We start from the raw sequence: 17,854 nt of genomic DNA, 5'->3' as shown, positions 1-17,854 counted from the left end.
TTAAAAGCATTTCCTGTGAACGATGGAGGGGCCTGCCTCGTCGTACTCCTGCTTGCTGATCCACATCTGCTGGAAAGTGGACAGGGAAGCCAGGATGGAGCCGCCGATCCAGACGGAGTACTTACGCTCGGGGGCAGCGATGATCTAGAGCAGGGGTGTCAAACTCATTTTAGCTCAGGGGCCACATGGAGGAAAATCTATTCCCAAGTGGGCCGGACCGGTAAAATCATGGTATATATAACTTAAAAACAACAACTTCAGATTGTTTTCTTTGTTTTAATACTATCAACATAAAACATAAAGCTGGAGCCTGAGGACAGTGTGTCCAAAATAGTACAAGCACAACATCACTATTAATCATAAAACACCTCAAGTTTATTTGAAAATTCTAAAGAAAAAGAACACACAAACACACAATGCCTCAGTGATTCACAGAACTGTTTCACAGATCACAGAACTATATCAGGGTGTCATTTCTCAGGCAGAAATGTAGATACAAATAATGAAATCCTGTTCCCCAAACAAGTGCAAGAACCACAGAGTCAAGAATAGGTTAAATATAAAATAAAATAAAATCAATTAAAAACAATAGCACATCAACATAAAAACATATAAACATAAAGCTGGAGCCTGAGGACAGTGTGTCCAAAAGCACAACATCACTATTAATCATAAAACACCTCAAGTTATTTGAAATTCTGAGGACAAACAACACACAAACACACAATGCCTCAGTGATTCACAGAAGTATATGACAGATCACAGAACTATATCAGGGTGTCTCATGCAGCACTTTAAGTGGGGTTGCATAGTTTATTTGACTCCTGATACCTGGCATCTTTTAGCTTTCACCAGCGCATCAATATCAGGCGTCACATCCTGAGTGGCAGCCAACTTCAGGATGTGATTCAAGTGCTTGTGCGTGAGCCTTGAGCGCAGCTTTGTTTTATTTATGCTCATTACAGAGAACTTGCTCACAAAGATATGTGGTTCCAAACATGCACAACAGTTTTGCAGCGAGGGCTGTCAAGTTGGGGTAACCTGGCAAGATATTCTGATAAAATGTGTCCAAGCCAGCAGCGGCAAATTTGCCCTTCAAATCCGAGTCACACTGCAAGTCTATTATTTCAAGTTGGACGCTGACGGGCAGATCAGAGGGATTCACGGTGAATGGCGAACAAAAAACTTTGAAGTCTTTCTCCAGTTCACCAAAAATCTGAAAGCGTTGCTCAAACTCCCTTAACAGTCCTGTTATTGTATCTTTGAACCGCTTCATGTCTGCCACATGTTGGGTCGCGCACACATTTTTCAGACAGGGGAAGTGAGCTGCATCACCACCGGCGAGTTGCGTCTCCCACAATGACAGCTTCAACTTGAAAGAACGTATGCTGTCATAATACTGCGTGGCAACTTTGTTGCGCCCTTGCAGCTGTTTGTTCAAGTTATTCAGGTGCTCTGTAACATCCACCATAAATGGGTCCTGCATCCATTCTGCGGAATTAAATTCTAACACTGGTTTGCCCTTTTCTTCCATGAACTGTTCAATTTCTTCTCGTAAATCAAAGAAACGCCTCAGCACAGCACCTCGGCTTAACCATCTTACCTCAGTGTGGTATGGCAGGCCATAGATGTGGTCTTTCTCTCTGAGAAGGCTGTCAAACTGACGGTGATTCAGGCTTCTGGATCGGATGAAATTAACAGTTTGGATGACCACCTTCATGACGTTATCCATCTTTAATGACTTGCAACACAAAGCCTCCTGGTGCAAAATACAGTGAAAAGTCCAAAAATCACGTCCTCCATTTGCAGATTGCACTTTCTCTCTGAACTTTGTCACAATGCCTGCTTTTTTCCCGATAATTGAGGGCGCACCATCTGTAGCCAGGCTGACAGCGCGGGACCAGTCCACTCCGACCCTGTCCAGCGCGCCGACGAGTGCAGTGAATATATCAGCTGCTGTCGTTGTATCTGTCATCGGCACCAACTCCACGAACTCCTCGGTGACGGTCTATGTGTCATCAACTCCGTGGATGAAAATGGCCAGTTGTGCAACATCTGTAATGTCCGTGCTTTCATCAATTGCAACCGAAAACGCAATAAATGACTTTACTTTTTGCTTCAAATGGCTGTCCAAATCCACTGAAAGATCGGAAATCCTGTCTGTAACTGTGTTTCTTGTCAGGCTGATATTTGCAAAAGCCTGGTGCTTTTCAGGGCACACAATCTCTGCTGCCTTCATCATGCATGTTTTTACAAATTCACCCTCACTAAATGGTTTTGAAGCCACTGCGATTTCATTAGCAATGAGGTAGCTAGCTTTCACTGCAGCGTCACTGATGTCTCGGCTGTGAGTAAACACAGACTGCTGTTTCTTCAGACCCACCAACAGTTCATTCACCTTCTCTCTTCTCCGCTGTCCTTGAAAGTTGTCATATTTGTCGGCATGAAGACTCACATAGTGGCGACGAAGGTTATATTCTTTCAGCACTGCAACATGCTGTGAACACACCAAACATACAGCTTTCCCATTCAATTCCGTGAATAAATAGAAGGATGACAATTTTTCTTGGAACACTCTGCACTCTGCGTCCACTTTTCTCTTTTTTGACGAGAGACATATTGGGGCAATGAGGGTGCCAAAGCACATAATGTTAAAAGTAGAAGCCGTAATAAATATTGCGGGCAAAACAAAGTAGCTCATCCGGACTGGCTGCACTTGCTTGACCTATTTGCTCTGCCCCGGTATAAACAGTTTGCTTGCTTAACACAATTGCTATTGCGCCATCCAGTGGACACAATTGGAACAGCAGTTTCTTTTATTGAAAAATTGCAGCTCATTTTTATACTTTACAAAATCATCTCGCGGGCCGGATTAAACCCGTTTGCGGGCCTGATCCGGCCCGCGGGCCGGACGTTTGATACCCCTGATCTAGAGGAAGGGGAAGAAGGAAACCAATAAGCAAAAGTCCTCTCAATATGTACTGTATTATAATGCATCATACAGTTCATTATTTGTGTTACCGTGATTGGTCATTAGTAACACTGTGAGATTGTGGTCAGGATGGTCTTAGATGTTCAGTTTGTGGTCTTCAGTAAGCAGGTGAGGCTTGAGAATAATATTTACCTTGATCTTCATAGTGCTGGGAGCCAGGGCGGTGATCTCCTTCTGCATACCATCAGCAATACCAGGGTACAAGGTGGTACGCCGGTCAGGACATTGTTGGCATCCTTATGGATGTCAATGTCACATTTCATGATGCTGTTGTAGGTGGTCTCATGGATACCAGCAGACTCCATGCCTGGTGAGATAGAAGAGAAAATATTGTAAGTGAATGCTCTGGATTAGAAGTCACCTATGTAGGCCTAACTGGTGCTGAAAAGGACAAATCTCTCACCTCTTAAATAAAAACATATGTTTGGCAGTAGTTGGTATAATGTCTTATGTAGCTGTTATAAAGGCTATATGAAATCATACAGGGGGCCTTTTCTTGTCTTTTAAAGAAGTCAAAATGTGTTGATGTTATGAGTTACACAACGCTTCTAAAATACCTACCGATGAAAGAAGGCTGGAAGAGGGTCTCGGGGCAGCGGAAACACTCGTTGCCGATGGTGATGACCTGACCGTCAGGCAGCTCGTAGCTCTTCTCCAGAGAGGAGGAAGAGGCAGCAGTGGCCATCTCGTTCTCAAAGTCCAGGGCCACGTAGCACAGCTTCTCCTTCTCCGCTCAGCTGTTACAATAGAAGATAAAAAGTTGTTATAGTTTGGTCAAAATGGTGAATAACAATAAATGGCCATTCAATATCAAACACACCGGACACTCCTATCATATAGGCTCAGGAATTACGGACTCACCAGTGGTAACAAAAGAGTAGCCACGCTCAGTCAGGATCTTCATCAGGTAGTCAGTGAGGTCGCGACCGGCCAGATCCAGGCGCATGATGGCGTGTGGCAGAGCGTAACCCTCATAGATGGGGACGTTGTGGGCCACACCAGCACAATACCTATAATATGAGGCAGAATAATATGTAAACCATATAAATAGAATAGAACAGCTTTATGTGTATCTTAATGGTGTAAACTATGTTTCATAATGAAAGGTTGCATGGGATTCAATATTGCACCTCTTAAATGTAACTGCATCTGCATGGCATGTTATGGAACAGAGTATTTCTCCTCTGCCCGCTTTTCACCTGTAGTACGACCAAAGGCGTAGAGGGACAGCACGGCCTGGATGGCCACGTACATGGCGGGCACGTTGAACGTCTCAAACAGGATCTGGGTCATCTTCTCCCTGTTGGCCTTGGGGTTAAGGGGGGCCTCAGTGAGCAGGGTGGGGTGCTCTTTGGGGGCCACGCGCAGCTCGTTGTAGAAGGTATGGTGCCAGATCTTCTCCATGTCGTCCCAGTTGGTGATGATGCCATGCTCGATGGGGTACTTGAGGGTCAGCATACCTCTCTTGCTCTAGGCCTCGTCTCCTACATAGGAGTCCTTCTGACCCATACCCACCATCACACCCTGTAGAGGAAGAAAGGAAACAAACTTAGTCAAAACCCAATTCCCCAAAGTCAAACAGAGGGCCAGATAATTGTAAGCTACAATAGCATACGACATTCATTAATTAATTAACAATTAAATGGTCTAGTGGTAAGGTAAAATACAATTTTAAGCAGATTATCAAGGGTAATGCATAATGTATGGACAATTAAGTCTGGAAAATGTACAGTTTGAAGGATGCATCCTCATGAGTGTTTCATTGCTTTCATTCTGTGGAGCTTACCTGATGACGGGGGCGACTAACGATGGAGGGGGACACAGCGCGAGGTGCATCATCTCCGGCAAAGCCAGCCTTCACCAGACCGGAGCCATTGTCACACACAAGGGCAGTAGTCTCATTGTCGTCACACATGATGTCAGCTGGGTTTCTGTTTTGACAAAACGTACATTAAGGCTAAGTATAGGCCTACAGATGTATGATCTTAATTTTAGCCAGTTTGCTACAGAAGGAAAATAATCCTGCAACAACAGGAAATGTGAATTATTATGTGGATTGCAATTAATGGACATTTTTGTAGGGGATGATACATTTTTCGCAAGGGAAAATCAAGTCTGACATTTCAAGGTGGAAATTACAAACTTCAAATACAGTACAAGTTTTACATTTTCTGAATTGCAGGAAGGTTATCCTGCAACTGGGTGATCAAATTAAGATCCTACATCTGTACAGGTCAAATAGGCCTACAGTATAGGCCTTCAGTATAAGGGCCATACAAGTCTAACAAACTTGTTTTAAGTCATTATTTATTTAAATTTCTTTTAAAACCCTAGAGTGGGCAGCACAATGACAATTGATTTATTTTTCATCTAATAATAATAATGATCTGTAGATTATCATTCAATTATCATTCAATAGGTCTCCTGAGTGGCGCAGTGGTCTAAGGCGCCGCATCGCAGTGCTAACTGTGCCACTAGAGATCCTGGTTCGAATCCAGGCTCTGTCGCAGCCGGCCGCGACCGGGAGACTCATGGGAGGCGCATAATTGGCCCAGCGTCGTCCAGGGTAGGGGAGGGAATGGCCGGCAGGGATGTAGCTCAGTTGATAGAGCATGGCGTTTGCAACGCCAGGGTTGTGGGTTCGATTCCCACGGGGGGCCAGTATAAAAAAATATATATATATGTATTCACTAACTGTAAGTCGCTCTGGATAAGAGCGTCTGCTAAATGACTAAAATGTAAATATGATGAATAATCAATTTCGCTTTTAGATCTGAATCGGATGGAAAACAGACTAACAAAAATAAAATACAAATATGTGCAACATTTAGGCTACAACAGCTATTTATTTGTTCAATATCCAACAAAAAAAGAAGTGTCTTGAAAATGAAAGCTGTCAAAGTTTAAATTAAAGCCTATTAAATCCAGTTGTCCGGTTGCCAACTAGAGAAGTCCAATTCAACATCTTTCAAGTGGCTCCAACCTTAGTAAATAACTTCTGTCTGTTTCCCGTAGTAGAGTGACAAGTTGTCAGGTACTCACTAAGTAGCCTGTTCCTCTGAATGAGCAGCGGTACTGGAGAGGGCAGACACCAAATTATACTCTACTAGTGCCACTACGCCCCGCGACCCCTTTCTCCTTATTTGGTAGCCCCTGCGCCATTGAGAGCGGAGTGGCCATGAATGGAAGGGCGGGAAGAACAGAGCAGAAGCTCGCGCGCTGACTCCTGAAGGCCCATGTATGGAAGGAGACCCGCGCGGACAGACACAGCCGTGTGACGATATCTGGAGGTATTCCCTCTATTTCTAACGCGTGAAAGTGAGTAGACACAAAGAATAATGTTATTTGATGGCTTAGGTTTCATTAGCAGACGTGTTGTCTCCTCCTATAGGGCTCCCGAGTGGCCCAGCGGTCTAAAGCACTGCATCTCAGTGTCGATTCCAGGGTGTATCTCAGTGATTGGGAGTCCGTTAGGGCGGCGAATAATTGGCCCAGTGTAGTCCGGGGTAGGCCATCATTGCAATGAAGTATTTATTCTTCACTGACTTGCCTAGTTAAATAAACATAATAGAATTGACCATGGATTTAGGTTTAGGCCTATATTCTCAGGGATGGGTTATGTGAGGGTAAAAAAAATATGTGAATCAACCCATCTTATTTTAGCAATGCCCTTTATTATGAATTATGACTTTAATGTTCAGTATATAAGACTCCATCCCTACTAATGTGTGTGTGTGTTTGTGTGTGTCATTGTCTGTGACTAATATGTGTGATAAGGAGAGCATGGTTGAGGGCTTGCGTCATCCATCCAGTTTAGCCTATGAGTTGGTGATTCCTCTTCATGTAGGACATATGTTCACCAGTGGAGGCTGCTGAGGGGAGGACGGCTCATAATAATGGTTGGAATGGAGTATAATGGCTGGAATGGAGTGAATGGAATGGTATCAAACAGATGAAAACCATGTGCTTGATGCCATTCCATTTAGTCCATTCCAGCCATTATTATGAGCCGTTCTCCCCTCAGCAGCCTCCACTGATGTTCACACATGAAATTTCCATAATATGAATAAGTTCAATATTCTTCAATATGAGCCGTTGAATGTCCCAGGGAGACACTAGAGATGGATGAAATGGATTGGCTTTTATCTATATGCATGCAGCCATATATAAAGGAATATGGAATTAGTAAGACCTGAAAGCGGACAATTTATGATCCGCTTGTGACATTCAATTGAAATAGATAGGAAATGATGAATGAGCCACATTTCATAAGTTATAATTGCACTCACTCTCTATCCCTCCAACAGTTGAGGCACATCATTTGTCATCTTTATGTTTCCTTGGGATGAGTCATATACGTACATTTGAATATGTAGCCATGGAGTACTTTAGTGTTGGGTGAGCATTGGGTGATTGAGTGGGCAGGATAGCTTCACTTCTCTTCAAGTGATCACCTGAACTCTGATCAGTTCCCTAGTCATTCAACCCACCTTAACATACACATATACAGCTCTGGGGTGAAGTTCCCCCTAGGTAGGCTTACAAATCTAGGATCAGCTTTCCGTCCCCCATTCCCAACCTTTGCCATTTAGTGGGGAAATGCAAAACTGACCCAAGCTCAGCATCTAGGGGCAACTTCACCCTACCATCACTATCCCATATACAAACACACCCACACCCACACACCAGATATGCAAATTATGCTGACCGAGAGGCTATTCACTTTAAAATGATCAGTGCTGTGACTTCATATGGTGAAAGCAGCTGTCCAAATGGCCAGAATGGGATAGAGCAAGGCCATGGTCACTAGGGATTATAGTCTGGCTGGCACAAGACTCTCCCTTCCTCACACGTTACATTCTAACTCTTACAGTGTTTTTCACTATAGTAAATACATCACTGCAACATCAAGTTATGCATTTGTGCCGTGTATGTTTATCCTGAGTCCCTGGACGTATATGTATTTTATTGTAGGTGTAAATGCATTTTTGGTACTGTGGCGATCGCAGCCAGATTGACCTCTTCCTATCCTCTGACACTGGGGGAAGTCATGTGACTAGATTATGTAACAGACAACCACTTGTGCTTTACCCATAATCCCACCCACATTCTCTGTCTGAGCATCTGTCAACTGGCTCGGATCTTCTGGCCTGGGGCAAATGGTTGGGGGTTGGGAGGAGGGGGGTCGTGGTTAGAAATAACTGGGATGTTTATAACTCTGCTATGCTTAACATGTCAAAAAGTCAGATTTATGATTAGCTTGTTTCACTGTATTTTGGTTGCAAAACAACTAGCCTGTGAAGTGTCCGTTTCTAAAATTGATTTTGAAAGGCAAAACGAAAACGAAAATGTAAATGTAAATGCAAAACCTTTAGCGCACAAGTTGAAAAACTTAAATTACAGTACACTTCAAACTCACAGCTTTCATTGTACTGATGAAAGTATAAGTATGGGCATGCAGAGAGTAATCTACTGTATGTCCCTTGTGGTTCTAGTCATTTCTAATAATTTTATTGGGTGAACTTCTTAAACCTAATCAGCATTAAACTTAATATCTTTTAAAATAAGATATAATTCTGAATGATCCTATTACTCTATGAAGTAAGGCTTTAAAAAAAATCTTTCTTAATCCTTTCCTATGTGCTAACTTTTTTAAATCTTTCATACTGTATGCTTGGTTTTAATCTCTTAATGCTATGTATATTTTTCATATATTTGTAACTTCACTGGTTCCAAGCAACTGTGCATTGTATAATTTCCACACTACAATTTGTTCTAACTCTATACATTGATTACTGGATTCTGGGTTTATTATACATTGAGCATGATTTAACAGTAGAAATCATAGTCTGCAAGTGTAAACTACAGTTTGAAACCAACGTTTTGTGAACAATATTATATAGGCATAGTAGTCATGTTAGAATACACTTGAAAAAGTAGTTCCGGAGAAATTCTTCATATCCTGCTCTGCTTTGCATGCTGTGGGGGGATCTGCATACATGAATGTATTAACCTTTGGTATTAACTTAGGCACATCCATATTCATAAAGCCTTACTTATGCACAAGTGTAGGTGTTCCTTTGTTGCCCAAAAACTCATATATTAGCTAAGCCTGAGTAAGAGTTTGTTTGTTTTGACCTCCCCACCCATATCTCTTATACTGTATACACATCTTGTATACGTTATGTGCTGCTGCTATGGCAGATGGTAACTAGATTTGTTTAGTGTTGGAATGGTGAACTGACCAACTCTGTATATTTATGTTTGTCTAGATATACTGTAAATACAGTTCATCATAATACTCAACAAACATGACCTATATGCAGCATGAATATTCTCTACTAACGGTATGTTGCTGCTTCTTATCATTCCCTCCTGTCTGCAGTCTTGTCCATTATCCCCCTCCTTTCTTTGACCCTTCAACACCTCCATGGGCCTTTCACTGTATCCAGCTTCATTTGGACATTTATTTAGACTCACCAATCATAAACATTCCGCAGATACTGTATTTCAGGCATAAACAACCAAAACACAGCTAGCGTTACTGTTAATACAATCTGAAGTGTGTTTTTATTTCGGTAGATACAGTTACAGAACTGTAACTGTCTATAGAAAAGTTTGTGGTCATATGCACATCCTTAAAAACGTCAGTGCTTCGCTAATAAATAATACTTTTAACTGTACCATCAGTAAACTGAGCTGGCGTTGAGGAAACGTTAGACCGTCACTGTCTGTGTTCAGTTACCCAACGTTTCAATGTTGCTTTTGGCAATCTTACCATGCAGTCTTACTATCCATGTTCTGCCTATCTTTGGATGAAATATGAACAACATGGGTCATATCTCACTAGCCTGGTCCCAGATCTGTTTGTGCTGTATAGCCAACTCCTTTGGTCGTTGTTATGCCGAACAGAATCAACAGATCTGGGATCAGGCTACTATATAATCTTATCACCTCCCCTATAGAATGTTCTGGCTTTAGCTTAGCTGCTTAATCAGCACTGCATGAGTTTCTGAATGCCTGCTGCTGAAATATAGCCTGCTTATCCTTTGCTGATTGAAAATAAGTTAGAAACACAATAGTTTTTCTACTTGTGACCTGCCATTGAGAGTGTAGCTTTTTGGTCGATACAAGAAGCTTAGAGTGCACTTCTAAGCAGATTTTGTTACATTCAGCTACCTGCATTAGATACAGTTTGATCCAACGGTTTTCCTCAAGAGTTCTTTGCATCCTGCAGTATTCTAAATCCATACAGAAATTCTGAGGATTTCATCAAACTGTTCTGACTGTTAATGTGGGCTTGTTGGTTTGTTAAGTTCAGAGAGGTCCCACAACAGCCAAAGATGCGTAAAATAGGCACATAGATATGAATAATTGATATGCTCTTTTCGCCTGCACCAAAATGCAATATTTATGGGGCATTTTAGCCTGAGTTTAGTTATTGTTCAGGGCGAAAGCATTTAGTCCCTTAACAGGATATGCAAAGTAACCAACCGTGTTTGTTTCCTTTTTTAGTGAGATATTTTAGAGTGTATGGAGAGAATTGAAGTCATGCATTGCATAATTCTGTCTATCTTCAAAGCCCTAAATTTGGACTCAAGAGACACAACAAGGGTATTCTGCGGTGTATGAAAACATTTGCTTTTAAAGCAACCAAAGAACCTTTTGAATTGTGAAATTATTTCCAAACTATAAAATTGTGTACCTATTCCAAATATGTGTAAAGGCCTAGTTGGATCCTCTTATTCCTATGTGTTCTCAGTATAAAGTCCTCTCTGGCCCCGAGCCAGGCATGTCAGGGAGCGGTATATAATTTCATGACGGTGCCAGATCTTATATCTACGTTGGCGGGGCGGAGGGGTCATACCAGAGAAGAGCGTCTGCATCACAGGCGGCCGGTGACACCTTAATTGGGGAGGACGGGCTCATAGTAATGGCTGGAACGAAATCAATGCAATGGTATCGAACACATCAAACTCACGGTTTCCATGTGTTTGATACCATTTCACTCACACTCCATTCCAGCTATTATAATTAGCCGTTCTCCTCTCAGCAGCATCCTGTGGTCTGCATACATAGGTTTGGTTTGCTCCTAGCAGAACACGGCAAGGTGAAGCAAACATCTGTGCTCACATCCTCCCTTCGCTTGATTTTTTTTTTTTTAAGCGCCAATATTACTGTTGTTTGTCTTTCTTGAGCCAACGTAGCAACAACATAGCCAGTAACACTTCCTCAAAATATTCAGAATTCATCTGAGATAAATCAAGAAATCTGTAATTCATTTAGAGGTTTTGCCGAGGAGGTCTTAGTCACGTAATTGTACATCTAGCTAAGATCTATGGTGCAGTTCTTCTCAAGTGAAAAAATGTGCATGAAAACTAGAAGGGCACTGCAGACAGTAGGGTCTAGCTGCTGCGCTCTCTCGTCTCTCTCGTTGAACGACAGCAAACATTACTGTTGATCAATCACCGACGAAGGGGCGTAGACTTCGTCTACTGAACTTCGACTTGCCTCAAGAAAACATTTTGTGTGCGCAAACAGCCGAAAAAACCCCTGCCGAACACCAAAACGAACAAAAACGTAGCCATTTCATCATAATATTTGCACAAATTGTTTCAATTGGGAAGCATGCGACAAGATAGAGGAGATGCCATGTCACCACCCCATGTCATCTCTCTCTCTCTCTCTCTCTCTCTCTCTCTCTCTCTCTCTCTCTCTCTCTCTCTCTCTCTCTCTCTCTCTCTCTCTCTCTCTCCTTATCTTTCGTTTACTGAGACACACCCCTTAAGCCTTACAGACACATAATGGGTGCATTTCCTCATAATTGAGGTAATATGAGAAATATATCTAAAAAAGAGCGCCACCTACTGGTGGTGGACTCCGATAGAGATGCCGGTTTAGATATAGGTGTAACTGTCCCAGCGTCCCGGTATGAGGATGGAAATGACCAGTAAGAGACAGGTGTACAGAACACACGTTTATTGCCACACTCAAGACAGGCACACACACACAGCAAACAGGGAGAGGACTGACGGTAGTGAATAGTGATAGTGGTTTATGGTCAAAGACGCACTAAACACCAGTCAAGGAGTCCAGAAGAATGATTGCCCATGTGGAAAGGTTCAAATGTGACTTGATGTGGAGGACAGGAGTTTACAGAGGTTGTCTCAACCTGCCCTCCTCCTGGAAACAACTGAAGATTTGAAAGGCAGAGCTGGGTTCTACTGCTCCCAGGCTTATAATTGGCTGACTAGGTCACATGACACAGGTCAGGAGAGAGTTGCCCCTAGCAATGGAGTTTCCAAGGGCCAGAGGTGTGAAACTGGGGGATGGTAGCCTCTGCTGGGCTGTAGAGTTTCTCTCTAAAGTTTTTGCATCTGTGTCCCAGGGCCAGAGAGAGGGTTTGAGAGAGGGTTTTTATCAGCCGCCCCCAAAATGTATGAAGTACATTTTTACCTAAAACCCTCTGGTGAGGACGCGGCTGTGTGTCCTCTGTAGCCGCACCGTGAAGTCCAGTGGTGGTTGTAGGGCGCCAAAGGAGGCGGAAGTCCTGCCACCTCATGGCGCCACTTGTTCAGTGGCCATCCCACCGAGGCGGGCCAGGAGTCCTCGGCCGGAACAGGGAGAGAGCGCTGGTTAGGTGGTGGCTTTCACATGGGGCCTGCATGTTCATCCAAGTCTGGAGGCAGGCCCAGATCTGGTCCGGGCGGTGGATCCAGGGCTGGCACTGAATCTGGCAATGGTATTGGGCCCAGAACAGGAGTGGGAGGTGGACCCAGGACTGGAGCTGAGTCGGCAAGTTGGTCCAGGACAGGGCAGGACATTTGACCCAGGGCTGGGTCTGGTGATGGGCCCAGGTCAGTGCTTGACTGTTCCTCCAGGACTGCAGTGGACATCGGGACCAGAACTGCAGTGAGATAGTGAGGGCTTAGGGGCCACCTGGGACTCTGACTGTAGAGTAGCCTGGGCGTCAGATCCAGGCCAAGCAGGTCTGCGAGAGCAGAGGGTAGTGTGGAGCAGCACTGGAGTTGAGTCTGGTGATGGCTGGTCCAGGAGAGACACTAGCAGGAGTGTCTGCTCGAGTGTCTTTTGAGGTGTTGGCTCGGGCACCGGTGGCTGCGGATCTGGTCCTGCAGGTTGATTAGGTTAGAGCACTGGCGATCGCAGGGCAGGCTGCAGCACTGGCAACAGCTCGACTGACTCAGGTGCTACTTGCGTTGGCACCGGCTGGGTTGCGGAGTGGAGCTCTGCAGGCTGCTGGAACAACTTGGGCCTCAGTAGCCATCGTGGAGCAGGCTCAAGCACTAGCAGTCGCTGGTCTGGCTGCACCTCTGTTGTCAGTTTGGACGTGATGGCTGGGTGCAGCTCTGGCAACAGCTCGACTGGCTCGAGGGCTGGCGATGGGAGCTGTTGAGGCCTGGTTGGTTCCGGTACTGGCCTTGGCATGGGAAGGGATGCCCGTCGTGGCATCATTGCTGGGGGCAGCACTGGCTCCAACTTAGGATGCTGCTGGGCTGATGGGTGCGCTGGGGGCTGCATGGTTGGCTGCTCAGGGTGCTGCATTGTTGGCTGGACTAGCTGGAGTCCTGATGGCCATCTGGTGTACCGAGGAGCTGGGGAGGGCACTGGCTGAGGAATCTCTTGGGGCACTGGTGACCACTGGACATGTTGGAGTCCGGGTGGTGGTTGAACCGGCAACCGTGGCACCCAAGCCGTTTGAGGCTGCTGCACTGCCTGGTACACAGTATACGGTTGGTCAATCCTGTGGTACTCAGGGACTTGAGGTGCAGGCGTTGGGTTGCTGCGGAGGTTGTGGAAATGGTGAGTGCTGGACTGGAGGGGGACTCGGGACCGCTGCTGCAGGGCCTCTATGCCAGCGTACTGCCGTGAGGTAGAGGTGAGGGTTTTTAACAACAACTTCTAGTCTTCACTGGCCCACAGGCTACTTTAAAGAAGACCTGAATTATTTGTACAACTGTGATTGCGTTTTTGTTTGTGGACCTTTGCATGCGTATGTTCAAACCAAAGTGTGTGGTCCTTTATAGGCCTACGTGGGGGTTCTTGATTGTGTTTGTGTGGAAATAAACAGACACTAGCACAGACACTAGCAATGACCACCTGTCTTCCTATTGTTTGCTTCCTTCAGTGTCCTGCTGCTCTCAACTGTAGCTGAAGATCAGAGTGGTGGTGGTGGTGGTGTCTGTCTCTCTCTGTCTTTGTGTGTGGGTGGTGTGGGGGATGTTTTGGTGGGGGTACTCCTCTGGGGCAGCTGCTGTAGGGTCTACTAGACTAGAGTGACAGGGACAGGAGGACCTGGGGGGTTATGGACTCCTCTACCGGCAGCCGCCAGACCCTGTGCAGGCAGCCAGGTGGTAGGAGTGATTCACAAGAAGAGGGGCTCTGACACCGGACATGCCTAGTTTGGTAAGTAATCTGCCAAAGACCGCAAAGTGGAGGGTAATTCCCAACTTGGACAGGTGGAGTACTTCTGACAGACAGAGGGTGGATGGTGTTGGGAAGGGAGGTGTGTAGGGAAGTGATTGCAGTGATTATTTCACCTAGCTCTTACGCAACGCGTATAATTTCTGGCTAGGCATTGCAGGTCTCTTTAAAGATGCACTCCAGTCTCATTTTTACCTCATCTCCTGATTTACTTAGCAAAAGGCACATCTCAATAGGTGGTCTAGGTATGACATGAAATGGCACAAGTTGGGGGGTGGGCCTTTCCTCTTTTGTCCTCTACTGTTCTACTGTGTAAAGAAAATTGCTGGAGTGCATCTTTAAACACACACCGAACCTGAGATCAAATCATTTTGAGAGAAGACACGTCATCGCATTATTTAAGAAACATTCATACAGGGAGATACGTTTTGCAATTGTTCTTGATTATTGTATTCATGTTGACATGAGTCAGAATTTTTTTAACACGAACATAGGTCTTACATTTCTGTATTTTTTTTTTTCTACAATTATACCGCAAATGGGACATATGGACAACATCATCATAGAAAGATCAACATTTCCAATGAGATACGTATGATAATTTGCTTTCAGAGTACATGTTTAAAATCAGATTTGTTGAAGTAGGCTTTTTGGCTTTAATGGATGGCATGTATAGTACGCTTATAAATTAGTCATTAACGTCATGAGAGCCCAACTGACAAGGCACCCTGACCTATATGAGGGCTCAGCATGGTAATGAGCAACATGGCTAGCAAGCAGGAAGCCCTCCAAACATAACCCACTTTGGTGATGTTGGGGATAAGTTATGACTTCGCCACAGTCCATCACTCACACAGTGTCACACTGAAACAATTCCTAGCCTTTCCCAACTAGGCAGCTGCAGTGACCTTGAAACAAAAGACCCCCAAGACCAAGCCCATGGGCCCCCAGGCCCCGGTCCTTCCAAAATACCCCTTCGAAATGCCTCTCATTCTCATCCAGGTCCTGGGGATCAAGTCTCCCTCATCAGCACACACTTCATCTGCTATTAATACCTCCTTACAAATAAACAAAAGAGGCCCCACGCTGGAGCTCTGCTGTGGGGCTCCCAGGCAGGCCTGAGAAGGAGAGAGGTCCAGCCGCAGGCCCTGATGATAGAATGTCTGGGTGTGAAACTTTATCCATTGTTTGGCTTAAGGTTCATGGACTGGCATGATGACAAGGTTAGTCGGGATGGGTCAGACGCTGATTGGGTGAAGTGGGAAAAAATGTCTTACAGTCTATAGAATGCTTGGGTGTCCATTGACACAACTACAAGGAGTCTTCGTTAGAGACACATCGAGTAGGTAGAGGATATGTTTCACACAGACAATTATGTTCCTCACAACATACATCGGGTAGCTGAGTCACTGAAACACGTGCACACATTTCAATGACATACAGTATCTGACTAAGATCATAAAATGGTGTCAGAAGTGCTTCAACCTCATCAAATACACCGAACAAAAATATAAACGCAACATGTGTTGGTCTCATGTTTCATGAGCTGAACTAAAAGACCCCAACATTTTTCTATATACACAAAAAGCTTATTTCTCTCAAATTATGTGCACAAATTGGTTTACATCCCTGTTAGTGAGCATTTCTCCTTTGCCAAGATAATCCATTCACCTGACAGGTGTGGCATATCAAGAAGCAGATTAAACAGCATGATCATTACAGAGATGCACCTTGTGCTGAGGACAATGAAAGGCCACTCTAAAATGTGCAGTTTTGTCACACAACACAATGCAACACGTCTCAAGTTTTGAGGGAGCGTGCAATTGGTATGCTGACTGTAGGAATGTCCACCAGAGCTGTTGCCAGAAAATTGAATGTTCATTTCTCTACAATAAGCCGCCTCCAACGTCATTTTTGAGAATTTGGCAGTACGTCCAACCGGCCTCATAACCGCAGACCACGTATAACCACACCAGCCCAGTACCTCCACATCCGGCTTCTTTACTTGCTGGATCATCTGAGACCAGCCATCAGACAACTGATGAAACTGTGGGTTTGCACAAACTAAGAATTTCTGCTCAAAAAGAAACTATCTCAGGGAAGCTCATCTGCGTGCTCGTTGTCCTTACCAGGGTTTTGACCTGACTGCAGTTCGGCGTCATAACCGACTTCAGTGGGCAAATGCTCACCTTCGATGGCATGCTGGAGAAGTGTGCTCTTCACGGATGAATCCCGGCGTCGTGTGGGCGAGTGGATTGCTGATGTAAATGTATGAACAGAGTACCCCATGGTGGCGGTGGGGTTATGGTATGGTCAGGCATAAGCTATGGACAACATTTTATCAATGGCAATTTGAATGCACAGAGATACCGTGACGAGATCCTGAGGCCCATTGTCGTGCCATTAATCCATTGCCATCACCTCATGTTTCAGCATTATAATGCATGGCCCCATGTCGCAAGGATCTGTACACAATTCCTGGAAGCTGAACATTTCCCAGTTCTTCCATGGCCTGCATACTCACTAGACATGTCACCCATTGAGCATGTTTCGGATGCTCTGTATCGATGTGTACGACAGCCATTGAAGAAGTGTGGGACAACATTCCACAGGCCACAATCAACAGCTTGATCAACTCTATGGGATAGCGATGTGTCGCGCTGCATGAGGCAAATGATGGTCACACCAGATACTGACTGGTTTTCTGATCCACGCTCCTACTTTTTTTTTAAGGTATCTGTGACCAACAGATGCATATCTGTATTCCCAGTCATGTAAAATCCATAGATTAGTGCCTCATACATTTATTTCAATTGACTGATTTCCTTATATGAACTGCAACTCAGTAAAATCTTTGAAATTGTTGCATGTTGCATTTATATTTTTGTTCAGTGTATAAAACAGGAGAGATTATTTCACAGAAAATAATAATGTTCCTTGAGTTTTGTCAGACGAAAAGTAGCTAACAGCTAACTGCTCTCAAATGTCTCGTCATTGAACAGAGTGCATGCAGAGCGAGCAGCGAGCAGGATCGTGTGACAGACAGAGAGGAACAGCTAATGGATTTACTAACGGAGGAAGTTGTTTCTGATTTCGGGTTTTGGGCAGGGCCTTCAATTTGGCAGAAGCAATCGGGCCTAGGTAGGGTAGCGCCTGAACGTCGCAGGCATGGGTTGGGCTCTGGCTTAAAATTCTAGCCAGTTCACCTGTGATACAAGTCAGTATTCAACGTCCATCCATGTCTGAGGAGGTCGGGAGATGACATGGAAACCAGCCACTAGGGGCAACAGAGAACGCTGTTACCTTCACATAAGCATCTGCCTCTGATTCACACGAGCCAGACGTATAACCATAACGAAAATGTTTGTGACATTATTTGACCTTTTCTGCTGCATTTGAGACACGGTTGGATCCCACCCT

The 17,854-nt window shown here is 44.6% G+C and overlaps 1 pseudogene; it reads right to left on the bottom strand.

Moving 5' to 3' along the window:
* Positions 1 to 4,907, bottom strand: LOC121552955 (annotated as a pseudogene).
* Between the last annotated feature and the right edge of the window lie 12,947 nt (positions 4,908 to 17,854).

The sequence above is a fragment of the Coregonus clupeaformis genome, chromosome 36, assembly GCF_020615455.1.
Source record: "Coregonus clupeaformis isolate EN_2021a chromosome 36, ASM2061545v1, whole genome shotgun sequence".
NCBI lineage: Eukaryota > Metazoa > Chordata > Actinopteri > Salmoniformes > Salmonidae > Coregonus > Coregonus clupeaformis.
The sequence above is the reverse complement of the archived record's forward strand: the minus strand, read 5'-3'. Positions and strand labels throughout refer to the sequence as shown.